Here is a 16814-nt window from a genome sequence, read left to right as displayed (position 1 = left end):
GTGAAAGACTTAATTTCATTCTTTTTATGGCTGGACAGTATTTCATGGTGTATATGTACCATATTTTCTTTACCCAATTATCCACTGACAGACATTTAGGTTGATTCTCTACCTTTGTTATTGTGAATAGTGCTATGTTGAACACATGGGTGCAGGTATTTTTTGATACAATGGTTTGTTTTCCTTTGGGTGGATACCCAGTAGTGGCATTGCTGGATGGAATGGTGTTAATAGTTCTGTTTTTCATTCTTTGAGAAACATCCATAGTGTTTTCTATAAAGGTTATACTAATTTATATTCCAAATCAGTGTCTAAGAGTTCCCTTTTGTCTGTATCCTTGCTGGTATCTGTTATTTTTTGACTTTTTCATCATAGTCCTTCTGAGCGGGGTGAGAAGATATCTCATTGTGGTTTTAGTTTGCATTTCTCTAATTAGTGATGATGAGCATTTTTTCATATACCTGCTGGCCATTTGTATGTCTCCTTTTGACACTCCCCACTTTTCTAAAAGCTGTTTAGCAAAAGCTAAACACATGCATCTCGTAAGATGTAACTCCTAGGGGCTAAACATATACATCTCATTAGACGTAACTCCTAGAGGTGTCTGGGTTTGGACTCTCATTGAAGGGGTACCTGCTGGAATCTCTGAAAGCACCACCATTTGGCTTTTAGAAGACAGAATCTATGACATGGGTGAACTTCATATGTTCACACCTCTGCAGGCACCACTGTTCTATTCCTAGATGAGTAGTCATGAGAAACATGTACATATGCCTCCAGAAGACGTGCTCAAGAATGTTCTTTGCAGCGTTATTTTTAATGGTCTCAAGCTGGAATCACCCCATTGTTCAATAACAGTTGAACATAAATAGATAAATCTTGGAATATTTATATAAGAGTAACGAAGGGCTGCCATTTCACAGATGTGTGTGCGTCCTAGATAAAATGTTGAGATAAATATCCAGGCATTAAAAATCTATATTTTATTACATTTACATAGAATAGAAAAACAGGCAAAACACATTCATAGGGCGAGAAATCAGAACAGTGGTTACCTTTTGGGAACTCTCACCTGGGGAGGAGGCAGGGGAGAGGTTTTGAGGTGGCGGCAAATGTCCTGCTTCTTCATCTGGATCGTCGTTATACAGGTGTGTGTGTACTTTGTAAAAGTTAATGGAGTTGTACAGCTATGATTTGTGCATTTCATGTGTGTTTTACCTCAACAAGTTAACAAAAATATCTGAAAACGTCCATCTGGAAAGGAATTTTGTCTGATTTCCATGGCCATAGATATATCACTTGATGAGCAGAAGATGGATTTGGATCTAAACTAAGGACACATTTTCTAATACTTGGAGGTCTCCGAGTCACGCTGTACATAAGGCAAATTCAATCGGTCATCGATCAAGGTGATCAGTCCTTGGGGAGAGAAGTGTGGTCGTCTTGAACGAGCAGGCCATGTGAGGAGCTGCTCAATTTGTCCGAGTTCACAGCCTGAATCTGCGTCGTGGACCAGCTTGCAGAACCAGCAGTTTCAGTTGCTCGTGTGACTGAATGTGGCCTTGCTCAAGAATTTGAAGTGTGGTGAAGAAAAACCCCCAGGTTGGAAGGAGAAGGTGAGAAGACAGAAGCTCTTTAGGGAGTAGCACCATATTGCAGCAGTTCTCATAAATCAGCTCTTGAAAAAGCAAGTGATTTTTTAAAAAAGGCAATCAAATATTTTTCATTGCTTTGTCATTTGTGGCAGAATCCTAGGGGGCACATCCTTTACGTTGATGAAGTTATAATTGATAGATTTTCCTTCATGCAGTAGCAGCTGGCAAGCTCAGAGCATGAATGTAATGTTCAGTCAATAGGTTAACACCCTTTTTATGTGATTTCTTGGTATAAGGTTTTCTATATATTGTTTCCTTTTTCTTTGCAAAATTGTTATTCTTAACTGCCTTATTGCATAAATATTTTTGGTACAAGCATTCTTAAATCATTTGTTGGGAATTAGGGGAATATAGCTTATAAATTACCATGCATTATGTAGTCTGAACAAGCATTTGGTAGAGTCACGTTTTGTGCAGGGGTTTAGTTCTAAAGTCAACAGGTTATACCAAAATCACATATAGAAAAAAATGACCCTTGCAAGTCCCTAGGGCAGGAGCCATAGTGAACATATCAAGTCTCAGTAAGTTCCCCGGGTTAAGTTTCCCCCTAGTATTGGAGCAGATTGTTGTTGATTGGTAGAAAACCAAATGCAGTGGCTGGTTGTGTTTAGTGGTTCCCCTGTCCCAAGGACGGATGTCCGTACACTTATGCACTCAGGTGAGATTCTTTCAACAGGAGACACCCAGGGAAACATACTGTTGGGACATAGGTGTGTCTCTTCTTTTATAGGTTGGGTCCCCAACCCCTGGGCCATGGACCAGCACGGGTCTGTGGCCTGTTAGGAACCCAGCTGCACAGCAGGAGGTGAGCAGTGGGAGAATGAGCGTGATCGCTTGAGCTCTGCCTTCCATCAGACCAGCAGCGGCGTAAGATTCTCATGGGAGAGTGAACTGCGCGTGTGAGGGATCTAGGTTGCATGCTCCTTATGAGAATCTAATGCCTGATGATCTGAGATAGACGTTTCATCCCGAAACCATTCCCCCCACCCCAGTCTGTGGAAAATCTGTCTTCCATGAAACTGGTCCCTGGTGCCAAGAATGTTGGGGACTGATGCCTTGTAGCCCTTCAGACTCTTGCTGGGAGGTTGGGTGATATCTTTAAAACAAATTGACATAAAATTCACATAACATAAAATTAACCATTTATAGTGAACAATTCAGTGGCATTTAGTACATTTGCAATGTTGTGCGGCCATCACCTCTATCTAGTTCCAAAACATCCTCTTCATCCCCAAGGAAACCCTGTGCCCGCTAGGGAGCCCCTCCTCTTTCCTTCCTCCTTCCAACCCTGACAGCCACAAATCTGCTTTCTGTCTCTGTGGATTTACCTATCTTGAATATCTCATGTAAGTGGAATCATACCACATGTGAATGTTTGTGTCTGACTTTGTCTACCTAATGTGATGGTTTTGAGGTTCATCTCTGTTGTAGCCTGAATCAGCATGTCATTCCTTCTGTAGGCTGAAGAATCTTCCACTTTCCAGATGGACCACATTTGGTTTATCCATTCATCCATCAATAGACACTTGGGTTGTTTCTGAATTTTGGCTATTATGAATAATGCTGCCATGACATTTGTGTGTAAGTATTTGAACACCTGTTTCCAATGCTCTGGGCATAAATGTAGGAGCAAATTACTGGGTAAGGTAGTGAGTCTGTTGAACTTTCTAGGGAACCACTAAACTTTTTCTGCAGTGGCTGCAATATTTTATATCTCCACTGGAAATATATGAGGGTTCCCATTTTTGACCTCCTCAGCTGTGTGGCATAATTGTTCTCTCCTAAGTTCAACCCCATTGTTTTAGTAGAAAAGGGTTCCCTTTGGGGCTGCCTGTGTTCTGATTCTACCGACTAATATGAAGCAAATTTAAATTTAAACATGCATCTTTTCCACTGGGAAGTCAGAGCATGCATTGCAGATACATGTAAGCTGATGAAGTACAATTATTGAGAGACTTTTTAATTTTAAGTTCTGGGGTACATGTGCAGGACGTGCAGGTTTGTTACATAGGTAAACGTGTGCCATGGTGGTTTGCTGCACCTATCAACTCATCACCTAGGTATTAAGCCCAGCATGCATTAGCTGTTTTTCCTGATTCTCTCCCTTCCCCTACCCTCAACCTGCAACAGTCCCCAGTGTGTGTTGTTCCCTTCCCTGTATCCATGTGTTCTCATCATTCAGCTCCCACTTATAAGTGAGAACTTGTGGTGTTTGGTTTTCTGTTCCTGCATTAATTTACGGCAGATAATGGCTTCCAGCTCCATCCATGTAACTGCAAAGGACATGATCTCATTCCCTTTTATGGCTGCATAGTATTCCATGGTGTATATGTACCATGCTTTCTTTATCCAGTCTATCATTGATGGGCATTTGAGTTGATTCCATGTCTTTGCTATTGTGAATAGTGTGAATAGTGCTACAGTGAACATATGCTTGCATGTATCTTTATAATAGAATGATTTATATTTCTTTGGATATATACCCAGTAATAAGATTGCTGGGTCAAATGGTATTTCTGGTTTGCTGGGTCAAATGATATTTCTGGTTCTAGGTCTTCAAGGAATTATCACACTGTCTTCCACAATGGTTGAACTAATTTACATCCCCATCAACACTGTAAAAGTGTTTCTCCACAGCCTTGCCAGCATCCGTTGTTTCTTGACAGACTTTTTAATGATTGCCATTCTGACTGGTATGAGATGGTATCTCATTGTGGTTTTAATTTGCATTTCTCTAATAGGTGATGTTGAGCTTTTTTGCATATGTATTTTGGCCACATAAATGTCTTCTTTTGAGAAGTTTGTGTTCATGTTCTTTGCCCACTTTTTAATGGGTTTGTTTGTTTTTCTTGTAAGTTTGTTTAAGTTCCTTGTAGATTCTGGATATCACACTTGTGTCAAATGGATAGATTGCAAATATTTCCTCCCATTCTGCAGGTTGTCTGTTTGCTCTGATGATAGTTTCTTTTGCTGTGCAGAAGCTGAGAGAAGCCTTATTTAAAAGGTGAATGTAAATGTCATAAACTTGCCTGAGAATCTGCTTCATGTGTTATATTTTTCCACTTGAGCTTGTCTCTAACCTGTGTTAGGAACACAGTTTTTAAATAGCACCATGTGCTTCCCTGCAATTGCATTATTGGCATATGTGCAATGCTGAAATATCAAACAGATCAGGAATAGCATGTATCAGTCATGGTTGAAGCAAGTTTCTGAAAATAGAAGGGAACTGAGAGTTTTGGAGTTGCTCTCTCCAGCCTCCCCCAGAACCGTCCCCTGACACTGGGGAACCAGAAGCAATTGTTTTAGTGCCAGTCCCTTTATTAGCATAATATTTCACATTCAAATTGCCCTTTATGACTTGAAAAGTACATTTTTATAAATTATCTCATTTAAATTGCCAGGAATACTTAGGCTAAACAGTTTTCCCCAAATTACATCTGGTCCATGTTAGGATAGGCTTCAAACCCAGGTCCTCTAAGCCCCAATGGTCCCTCCACACCCTGGGATGACTTAGCTGACTGCCCTGGGCCTTGACCTCAAGGGGTGGGCGGGAGTAGGGCTCAGTGACCATCAGGACCCTGGACAGCAGCAACCACTCACCTTCCACCCTGTGGTTTCTCCTCTCCTTAGTTCAGACTCCCTCTCCAGGCTTCCCACCACTGGCTTTTCTTCCCTTCCCTTCCTTCCTTTTACTCTCCCACCCATGCCTTTAGGCTAGAACCACTTATGAAGCCTTTTCAGAAAGAAAAAATATTACCAAGCACACTCCAGTGTTGACTTAGATTATTTTTATTATACGTTATTATAATTGATAATTACATCATTCTTATATGACATTATTCTACCAGACTTGTATATGATAACTAAATAGTCTATATTTGAGCATAATATGGTTATTTATAATTCATAATGTAATTACATGTGTCCAGAGATAAAACTGGTTATAACATTTTTATGGCTTTTCTAAACCATAAGGCCAAAATGAATTAGCAGATCAAAGAGAAACAACTTCAAGACACCAGTAAAATTCAAAACCCAAACTTGCTGTGACTTAATGTGTCATATGATATTTAACTTAAATCACTTTTCCTCTTATAAGTAAAGTTAATGCCTTTGTACAGTTGGCTGGAAGTTGGCTCGGTTCCTACCACTGATCTCTTTCAAACTCTTGCAAGATCTTTGATGCCTGAGCCTGTAGAAGTCCTTTGGCTTTCATCGAGCACAAAAGCACCATTGAAGTTAGCTTTCATTGTCTTTCAACATCTTGGGGCACTCAATACGGCGATTCTTCAAGCCAGCACAGGAGGGCCCATAAACCCAAATGTAGATGTTGACCTTTGGTCCTGAATAGGGTACAAAATTGTTCCTTTTTATATTCTTTTAGATTTCATGGAAATAAAAATACCAGGAAATATTTTTGTAGGCTCCCAAGACTGTATCTGCAGTCCCCAGTGCAAGGGAAGATGCCCCAGGCATTCCATAACCCCCACCCCTGACAACTGGAGACATTTCCTAATCTTCCTCTGGGCCTCAGGAAGGCGTGACCCAGGGAAGTGCTGGACGATGCTCTTCCTAAGGAGAGTCAGAGGTGAATTGGGGTGAGGAGGAGGGGTCTCAGACCTGAGAGCTGCACGGCCTGGGCTGGAGTCCCACCCCTCCAGGTGCTTGGGGGGTGCTGCTTGCTCAGTTACTTAACCTCCTTGTGCTTGAATGTCTTCCCTTCACAAGCAGGATAGCAAGAATGCCTGCCACGTGGCAGTGCTAGGAGGACTGGATGAGATTTCGAAAGGAAGAGGAGGAAAGCAAAGAGCCTGTGTTGGTTCTTGGCCCAGTGTAGAAGCTCAGGGGATCAAAGCTGCTGTATCATCCAACACGAGCTCTTTGGGTCATCTCCCCCAACACAATCTCATCCCCAAGTGCCCCGTCCTTCTCTCTGCTGCCCTCATGCCTTCCCCTTGTGTCCATCTGCACCTGCCAATGCCCCCACGAACGTTACCACTCTCAGCCTTGACTGGGCTTCCTGGAGGGCTGCTGTTCCCGGCAGCCACCCACAGCCCACTTGCCTGTGGGAGGAAGGAGTTACTGGCTCTGTCACTGCCTCCAGGGCCTTTTTCTCCACCTTCCTTAGTCATCCATGCCCCTAGGAGGCTCAAATCATGACCTTGTCTCTGCACCTCTTCTCACCCCGCGCTCTGCAAAAAGCATCTCCTCCCTCTTCCTCTTTATCTCCCACCCACTGATGCTGCCCTCTGCTTATCCCATCACCAGAACCTCTCCTGGAGGTCACGGAGATGTCCGCGATGCTGCTTGGTTTCTGGGCAGTAGCTGACCTGCCCGTCCCCACTCTCAAGGCTCTGGCCACTCAGCTTCTAGGACAGCCCAGGGCTGGCTTCCTGTTGCTTCTGCCCTGTACTCTACAGGATCAGCTCATGCATATTTGTGATGCTTGGGCTTCTCCCAGCTCTGTCTCCTGCTCCTTAATCTTGCTGAGAGCTCCTCCCCTCCCATGACTCAAAGTGGCATCAGTATCAGGGCAGTTCACATCTGGGTCTGGGTCAGGCTCTCCTTCCTGAGCTCTGGGCCATGTGGGGAACTGTCCCCTAAACATTCCCACCAGGCCTCCTGTGGGGTCTCACACTCACCAAGCACCAGCACAACCAAACGTGCCCCATCCCTTAAATCTGCACTTTCTCCCTCCTCCCTGCCTCTGCAGCCCCCAGCCAGATTGTGGTGCCGCCTTCTCTAGTCACCAAGCCATGCTATTTCACCTGCTCTAATAACTCCTGAGCCCGCCTTCGTCTTTCTGCAGCCATAATCTCAGTTCTGGCCACTGGCACTTGTCCCCTAAATGAGTGCAAATTGGTCTCTTTGGCGCCAGCCTGACCCCTCTTCAATCCATTTAATGTCCAGGACAGTATTTCCCAAGTGCAGATATTATTTTTCTATTATTTCACTTAAGCACCTTTGACAGCTTCTGCATTTCATTCTAAATAAAGTACAAATTCCTCAGTGGGGCTCATGAAGTCCTCGCCACCCAACCCTTCCTGCTTCTCCACACCTGCTACCCCCAGTGCCTGTCCAGCCAGAGCCCAGCTGTCTGCAGCTCTCTGCATGTGGTGTGTCCTCTCCGCTGTGGGTCTGTGCCTGGGGCTGGTCACTCGTGAGGTGTGTCCCCTGCTCACTGCAGCCTGGCTGGGCTCTGCTTAAGGCCATTGGGAATCCGGCCTGGTTCATGCCTCTGGCACCACAGACAGAGGACAAAAAAGAGCAGAGAAGAAGCTGCTGTACTCTTGGGAGGTTGCGTTGCATTCACGTAAGAATTGACTGCATTCATGTGATCAGAAAGACATGACGGGTTAATTACCACGTCCACTCTCTCACTGAGGTGCTTCCCATGTCCAAATCCTCCCCTACTCAGGAGCAGCGTCCATCTCCAGGGCTGGGAGCACCACCCAGCATCTGGAGGCAACCTCTTTACTTCGAGGCCAGCAGAGCAGAGGCTGTGAGGAAGCGTCTCGCCGGGGCCTGTCCGGCCAGCAGATTGGATGTTCTTGGTTTTGAATCCTGTAGTGTGGATGCCAGATCCTGAGAGCCAGAGGCCTTGCTGTGCCCTTTCATGCCTTTGTTATGTGTTTGTGCTGGGTAGACCCTCTTCCCCACCTCTGAGACCAGACCTGTATAAGGAGATACTGAGAATTCCTCTCGCCTCTCCCCATAGCAACCGGCATTCCTGACATCCCAACTCGGAACGCCCTGCGCTGTCTGCTGTACCCACAAGACTGGGGGCAGGGGCTGCTTCTCACCCACTCGTTCCGGGGCCCCTGCTGAGCCCGGTACTGGCACATACACACTCAGTGGTGGTGGTGGTGGAGGGATTATTGAAATGAATAAAATTGACAAGTTATGGAAAAGAACATGCTCTTTCCTTCCTCTTGTCAGTTTCTCCCCCAGAGAAGTGGCCACCTTGGCCATTGGAATGGGGATTTAACTGGAGCTCCTGATGGGGAATGGAATGTCTTTGGAAGACCCAGTTTCTTTCTTGATGAGCCCTTGAGCTGCCTCGGGAGACTCCGGGAAGCCTCCTGTCCATGTCTCGCTGCTTTAGCAGGGGCCATACACTAGCTCAGGCTGCCATAGCTGGATCCCACAGACCGGGCAGCTTAAATGACAGAGCTCTCCTTTCTCACAGTCCTGGAGGCTGGAAGCCTAAGCCCAAGGTGCTGGCTGATTCAGTTCCTGGTGCGAGCCACTTCTTGACTTGCAGATGGCTGTTTTCCCACTGGGTCCTCACATGGCCAGGTGGTGGGTGCGGCACAGAGAGAGATGGAGGCAGAGAGACACCGCCGCACACAGAGAAATAGAGACAGAGAGGCAGAGAAACAGAGACTGAGACAGAGAAACATGGAGGCAGAGTGAGACCGGGAGAGACAGAAGGAGACGCAGAGAAACAGAGACGTGGAGACAGAGACAGAGAGGCAGAGAGACATGGAGACAGAGCCAGGAAAACGAACAGAGAGACAGACGTAGAGACAGACAGTGGCAGAGGCAGAAAGAAAAACTGAAACAGAGGCAGAATGAGACTGAGAGAGAGAGGGAAAGAGAGGCAGGGAGAGAGACCAAGATCGCCCTCCCCTTAGAAAGCCCCGGACCCTATTGGATTAGCATCTCATGACCTCATGTAACCTTCCTAACCTCCTAAGAGACCCATCTCTAAATATAGTCACCCTGGGGCTAGCGCTTCAAAGTATGAATTTGGGGAGATGCAATTCAGTCCACAGCAGAAAGGGAGGCGGCCTCAGGCACTGTGGGCCATCCTGCGTGGAAACCCATCTCCTCCTCCTCTCCCTGCACACAGGAAGTCCACACCCCCCTGGGGCTCCCTGCACCTCCCCTCCCACCACCTGCTCTTGGACTCTGCACAAGTCCAGCTGCTTTTGTGCAGCGCCCCACCTTTAAGTCGAATTCCGCCGTAGATGTGTTTATTTTGGGAGGGAGTCTGTGGTATGTGTTTTGAATTAGTAAGCACCATATCCAAACAGGGATGTTTTGGATGGAAATCCAGCGTCCCAGCTCCTAAAGACACAGACAGCTGTCAGGGCCGGTTCCCGTCCCCACATGGCACCCGCCGGAGGGGCAGGGTCGCAGCTGCCCTCTGAGAGTGGGGCCTGGGCCAGTCAGTTGCGGCGACCTGTAGAACGCCTGGCCCTGTCCTGGCGTGTGTGTTACACGCCTCTCCCTGTGGGCAGTGGCGTTTGAAAGACTTGCCTTGGCCCTTTTCCCTCCTGCCTCATCCTTATTAGAATTCACTTTTTGCCCATGATTTTGCAACACAGCAGCTAGAAAATCAAATAAGGCCATTCCTGTTTAATGTGTTGGTGTATATTAATGGATTAAAAGCTCTCCTTAACTGGCGGTTGTGTAGCTGCCCTGGGAGGGGGATTTCAGGGACACGTGGACCTAGGAGTCCTCAAATCCAACCCCAGAATGCTCTGGTGGGTGTGTAAGTGGAATTAAGGAAGAACCCTTCATGTCTGTGACTGCAGACAATTAAATTCCACAAACTGTGTGTTTTGATTCTTACAGGGTAGGCCCTGTCTCATGAGGGCATCCACTGGCTGGGAAACCCTCTTTTGTGTGGCTTTAACCTCAAAGGATTAGAGACTGAAATGAATCCCATTGCAATGCTTACGTGTCCTTCCCCGAAAACAAAGCCAATGCATTTCTGAAGAAGCAAAAAGATATCTGGAAGCTGGGTTTTCTCTTTTCACGATTGTTATTTCGGGTCACGAAGCTGAGACGGGGGTGGTTCCTACAGCTGGAGCTCAGAACGTTCTCCCCGTCAGGGTCCCAGCAGCGTGGGAATCATGGGCTTCCTGTCACTAGGCGGGGGGCGTAAGTCATCACACTCAACCACTGGCACTCAGAGGTGGTCAGAACTCAACAGCATCAAAGCCCCACGATGGCAGACCCAGCGAGGGTGTCAGTTACACTGTAGTGTGGGACCGCGCGTGCATTGGTGTGATCTGAGGCACTGAGGTGCTGGTGCCTCCCTCTAGGCTGTAGAAAACCTTGTTACTCAGACAGAGTGTCAGATTATATTATCCCCCCCACCCCACCCCACAGTCCTCCTCTTCCTCCGCCTGGGGACTCTCACGACTGGTGCCACCGGTGCTGGCTGCTGGCGGACTCTTGTTTTGTCGTGTTGCAGTTCCAGGCCCACATCTTGGAGGCCTGATCTCAAGTGTGTAGCCAGCACATAGGTGATCTGCATTTTGCTTGGCATTCCTGCAGAATTGCTTCAGTGGTGCTGATTAATTCAGAAAGGCTTGATTAGATTGGGGTAGTGTCCGCCTCCCCGGGTGGACAGCTCTGGTAGCACACAGGGTCAGTTACGAGGCCCTCCAGGTTAAGCCATCTTGCCTTTCAGCGTCTTCACAGGATCAGAAGGGTGAGCCGTAGGCATTTTCTGAATTCCCCGCCAAGGCCTGCAAACACATGCGTGTCAGGGTAGTATCTGTGCCTGCCACTGCAGGGGACAGTGGGGACCAACGCCGGCTTCCCTGTGGAGCTGCTCGTGGAACCACACGTCCCCATGCCCACCTCTGGGCTTCTTCAGGGTAAGCATGGACAACGTGGGATGCTCATAATCTGGCAAAGTCTCATAGTTCGAGGAGGCTCAAGCTGGTACCTTTGCTGTTTTCTTTGTGCCTTTACCTGGCTGTCTTTGTCACTGAATGCGTTTCCTTTACTATCATGGTAGGAAGGGCTTTGGCACTTGGCTAAGTTTTTTGTGATTCTTGAAGTGTGAGGTAGGGGGTCGTTAGTTTCAAGACAATGTTGCTTTTGCGTAGCTCTCCCTGTTACTGGCTTTTGTTTTTTTGAGACAGAGTTTCACTCTTGTTGCCCAAGCTGGAGTACAATGGTGCGATCTCTGATCACTGAACCCATCTCCCGTGTTCAAGTGATTCTCCTGCCTTAGCCTCCTGACTAGCTGGGATTACACGCATGCACCACCATGCCCAGCTAATTTTTTTTTTTTTTTGTATTTTTAGTAGAGGCGGGGTTTCACCATAGCCAGGCTGGTTTTGAACTCCTGACTGCAGGTGATCTGCCCGCCTCGGCCTCCCAGAGTGCTGGACTGGCTTCTTTTAGGGTAGGGTGCACCCAGTATAGTAAGTGGTATCTGAAGTACCTATTCATGCTTGAACCAATTTGGGAAGCTACATTGGAAAAAGATGGAGATGTTTCTCTCCCTTTGCATGGGTTGGTGTTTCCTGGACAAGATTTAGATCCTGAGTTTTTTTCCTGAAAAGATTGATTTCATTTCATCAGGTTAAGCAGCTGACCTTGAATCACTAAGACGGAATATAAATAAAATAAATAGATGTAAGCATTTCTATAACCACCAGAAAATGGGGTGAAAGACCAGCCTTGCTGATCTTCCCTGTGCTCCTTTCCTGCAATTCGCTCTTCCTAAATGCAATGCGGAGAGAGGCAGATGGCGTGAACCAGGTGGCTATTTGGTGGCAGAACGTGCAAGAGGCAGGCAATCATTGCAATGCCTTCAGGAGGGAAGGGGCCACTTGTTTGAGCCTTGACCCTGTGCAGTAAGATGTACTTAGTGTTCCGTAAGATTGATGTCCGCAAATCCTCATGACATCTGCTAGGGCTATAGCTTTTACATCCTTAAGTCACAGAGAGTGCAGGGATGCCAGGCAGCTTGTCCAAGGTCACGTTTAAGGAGAGCTCCAATTTGCATTTAGGCAATTTGACCTCAGAACCCATCATCTAACCCCTATTTCAAATGTCTCCTGTTCTCAAATTCTCTGAGCTATGGCTGCCTTAGTTTACCTTGGGGCATGTCGGCCTCTGAGGTCAGCAGCCAGGTGTTTCGATTAGCACACCCATCCCATTCCCTTAAGACCTCCAGGGGTTCCTCCATGTGGGACATGCTGAAGCATCTGCAGTTCTCTCAAGCAACAAGTGTGGGACTAAATTATGATCTGCTTTACTTGAGAAAGGCAACAGTAAGTGTTATGCCATCCAGACCATCTCAGAAGACAGAAGAGAATTGCTCCATTATCAATCACTTTCCCTAAGGTGGGGGGATCATTGTTTCCCAGAACAAAGCACCACTGTCTTTTACGTTTGGGTTCCATCGCTATGTTTTATTGCTGTGAAAATGTAGGTGCCATAGAGTAGCGGAGCTCATTATGACTGTGGCTAAGAGAAAAGGAAGGTTGACTGAAAAATGGAAGCTGAAAGTAGCCAGGAGGAGCCTCTCTTCTCCTGGGAAATGTTGAAACCACGTGATTTCTTGCTGCTTTCTATTGTGTGAATGGAGCCTAGACTCGTAGCACTTGAAATATTGTAACAGAGATGAACAAGATCAGTTCAAGATGTGAGTGTCCCACCAGTATTAATTCATTTAGGGTGTGAACAGAGAGCAAACTCGAACAACTGGGAAAAAGAGAAGTTCTGGGAAAAAGAGAAGTTCTCAGCCTGACAGCTGGTAGCTGGTGTAGTTCCAGCCGCCTTCCAGCGTGAGTCATTGATTATCCCTTCTGCTTCTCTTTCGACCTTTTGGAATGGATGTCATTCCCTCTTTTAGGATTCTCAACTTACTTATTGAAGTCCTTTTCAGGTTGCTTTATTATTTTTACTTCTTCTGGAGTAAATTCATCCTTATTATTAATTTTGTGGGATCTCTTTAGTAGGGTTAGTTTTCTTTATGTGTTCTGGAATTTCTTTTTCAGACTTATCTTGAATGGGAGATTCTTAATCCCATCTCTGTGCTCACTCTCCCTACCTTACCTATTTGTAGTTACTGTACCACACCCTAGGTGCTCCCAGTCTTGAATTAGATTTTATTATTGGCAGCTCTGAGTCCCTGTGCCATGGTGATATTAGAGAGTAAGACAAGTCCTAAAAATGAGCCTAAAAATGGGTCATCTCCCTCTTGCCTCTCTAGGTGCATCACCTCATAAAAGCTCTGGCTCTAAGCAGAGGTGATGGATTATTTTCAGCTTTCTTTGGGGGCTTAACTGTTGCCTCAGGTCATGTGATGACCTTAGTTCATGTCTCTTGTCTTATGTGGAATACACTGCATCTTGGATATCCTGAAAAAGCTGGACTTTTAATTCTCCCTGCCTATTTTTGGACTCTGAATCTAGAAGGTTCCAGGAGTTCCACTCACCACATTGTGTTCTAGCCATTTAGTCCTTAGAAAGCTTTATCTTATCTTTGAGTAGCTAAATATTTCTAACCTTTCTCTATCTATTGTTTATTGTGGCTGTATGTTTGGAGCAGTGTTCATGGGGAAAGGGATGGGTCAAAGCTTATTAACAACTCCAATTGGTAAGAAGTTCTGTTGCTTTTTTAGGACACAGACACTAAGTGATTACTATATATTATTGTATTGTATTCTAATCATCGTAAAGTATAACCTGATTGCATTTTGTAGAGTTGGAAACTTACGGTTTGGAAAAAAAGAGAGATACGTCCCGACTCATACACAGCTTATGGACTGCAGAATCAGTGCCCAAACTTGGGTCTCATTTCCAAATCGGAGCTCCTAACCACCGCACTCGACCAAGTCTCGAAACACTGGGGCACCATCTCACATGTCCTTTCCTTTTGTCCTAGGAAAATGAACTGAAGGATGCCACCCAGGGAGAGCATCGCCTGAGATCCCATCATGCAGGCCTTCCCACAAGGGCCCGGCAGCATGACAAGGTAGATGATACCACCATCCACAGACCATCTGGGGCCCTGGAGGGAGGGGGCTGGGCCAGGGAGGAAAGACTGGGAAGGGGCGGGGAGGAATCACTGAACACCAATGTGAGGGTGGCCTGAGAGGCTGAGCCAGGTCTCTCTCACTTCTTCACGTGACCAGCACGTGAGGCACCCAATGATGTCTCATCCACTGTCTTCTGGTTATCTCTGCTTGGAAGTCTATTAGGCACCTGTATCTTTAACAACAAGGCAGAACAAACCCATTGGTGTCCACTCTCCCAAACCACTTTCTCCCCAGTGAATGGTATGGCCACTCCTGATTGCCTGAGCCTCCATGCTGGGGCCTCCTGGGCGCTGATCTTACTTCATCCGAATCTAACTCCCTGCTCAAGTCTGTTTTCTGTTGCTTATAACAGAATACCTGAAACTTGGTACTTTATAAAGAAAAGGAATCTATTTCTTAAGCTATGGAGGCTGAGAACCTAAGGTTGAGGGGCTGCATCTGGTGAGGACCTTCTTGCTGATGGGGACTCTACAGGGTCCCAAGGTGGTGCAGGGCATCCTGTGGCAAGGGGGCTGAGTGTGCTCACATACCAGCTCAGGGCTCCTTTCCTCTTCTTATTAAGCCAGCAGTTCCGCTCCCCTGATAACCCATTGATCAATTAACACATTAGTCCATTAATCCATGAATGGACCCCATCCATTCATGAGGGCAGAGTCCTCGTGATCCAGTCACCTCTTAAAGGCCCCACCTCTCAGTACTGCTCTGTTGAGGATTAAGTTTCCCACACATGAAATCTGGGGGATGCATTCAAACCCTGGAACTCACCAACCAGCCCCCTCATCGCCAGACGTGCCCCAGCTCTCCTCCCCTCCTCTCCACTGTGGTCATCTTCTCTTCCCAGACATGCCCCAGCTCTCCTCCCCTCCTCTCCACTGTGGTCATCTTCTCTTCCCAGACGTGCCCCAGCTCTCCTCCCCTCCTCTCCACTGTGGTCATCTTCTCTTCCCAGACGTGCCCCAGCTCTCCTCCCCTCCTCTCCACTGTGGTCATCTTCTCTTCCCAGACGTGCCCCAGCTCTCCTCCCCTCCTCTCCACTGTGGTCATCTTCTCTTCCCAGACGTGCCCCAGCTCTCCTCCCCTCCTCTCCACTGTGGTCATCTTCTCTTCCCAGACGTGCCCCAGCTCTCCTCCCCTCCTCTCCACTGTGGTCATCTTCTCTTCCCAGACGTGCCCCAGCTCTCCTCCCCTCCTCTCCACTGTGGTCATCTTCTCTTCCCAGACGTGCCCCAGCTCTCCTCCCCTCCTCTCCACTGTGGTCATCTTCTCTTTCCCAGATGCCAAAGCCATTTCCTAACTGGCCTGTCCAGCTCCCTTGTCATCCTATGGTCTTTTCCCTATGGCAACTGGAGTAATCTTGTGATGCGCTCTGGATCACGCAATCCTCTGACCCTTCCAATGCCTTCCATAAATAAAACTGGCGCTTCTCCCTGTGGCCGCCATCCTGTCTGTCTTGCTACCTCCCGTCCACCTCTGACTTACTTTCGTTCCTTGGATCCCTAAGCTTGTCTCAGCATTTGATGGTTGTCTCTGCTTAGAACACTCTACTCCCTCATCTTCAACAGCTGGGAGCTTCTTGACTTTCAAGCCTCAGGTTACAGTTCCCTCCTGGTGAGCATTTGTGGCTCTAATGTCCACTCTAATGGCCTTCCCTCCATCCCTTTTTTCTCTATGTGACCACACCTGTTTTCATGTTCTTTGTATCTTTTCTTGCTATCTTAGTCTATCACGGGTCTTCACTTATGTGTTTCTCCATCTCCTATGAGAATGTGGGCTGGTCATTGCAGAGGACTTTCTGTCACATCCATAACTGTCTCTCCTGCACCTTCACAGGATGCATAGTAGGTGCTCAGCCAACATCTATTGAATGATGGGTGGTTTTAAGCTGTTAATTTTGCAGCTTTGACAATGCATATTTCAAGGAATAACTGAGTTCTAGTGATTAAATATAAAAATTAGAGGTGTCTTGATTTGACACTTATTGTCTTGCCCTCTCGTTTGGCCATTTTTTTAAAGATGCGCTTTTCAGGAAATTACAAGTGTTGATGAGGATGTGGAGAAACTGGAATCCTGCACATTGTTGCTGGGAACGTAAAATGATGCAACCACTATAGAAAACAGTTTGGAAGTCCCTCAAAAAATTAAAAATAAAATTGCATATGATCCACCAATCCCAATCCTGGGGATAAGAATTGAAAAGGGGGCTGGACGTAGTGGCTCACACCTGTAATCCCAGCACTTTGAAAGGCTGAGGTGGGTGGATCACCTGAGGTCAGAAGTTGGAGACCAGCCTGGCTAACATGGTGAATACCCCATCTCTACTAAAAATACAAAAATTAGCCAGGCGTGGTGGTGCATGCCTG

The 16814-nt window shown here is 46.7% G+C and overlaps 1 protein-coding gene across 13 annotated transcripts in view; it reads left to right on the top strand.

Moving 5' to 3' along the window:
• RIMBP2 (RIMS binding protein 2) overlaps positions 1 to 16814 on the top strand; it is a 352529-nt gene that overhangs the window by 176953 nt on the left and 158762 nt on the right. For all 13 annotated transcript variants that reach the window (XM_073021230.1, XM_037987203.2, XM_037987193.2 and 10 more), the window contains one exon: positions 14301 to 14390. The gene's annotated coding sequence lies outside the window, so the exon portion shown is untranslated. The remainder of the gene's footprint in view (positions 1 to 14300; positions 14391 to 16814) is intronic.

The sequence above is a fragment of the Chlorocebus sabaeus genome, chromosome 11 (genome assembly GCF_047675955.1).
Source record: "Chlorocebus sabaeus isolate Y175 chromosome 11, mChlSab1.0.hap1, whole genome shotgun sequence".
NCBI lineage: Eukaryota > Metazoa > Chordata > Mammalia > Primates > Cercopithecidae > Chlorocebus > Chlorocebus sabaeus.
The sequence above is the reverse complement of the archived record's forward strand: the minus strand, read 5'-3'. Positions and strand labels throughout refer to the sequence as shown.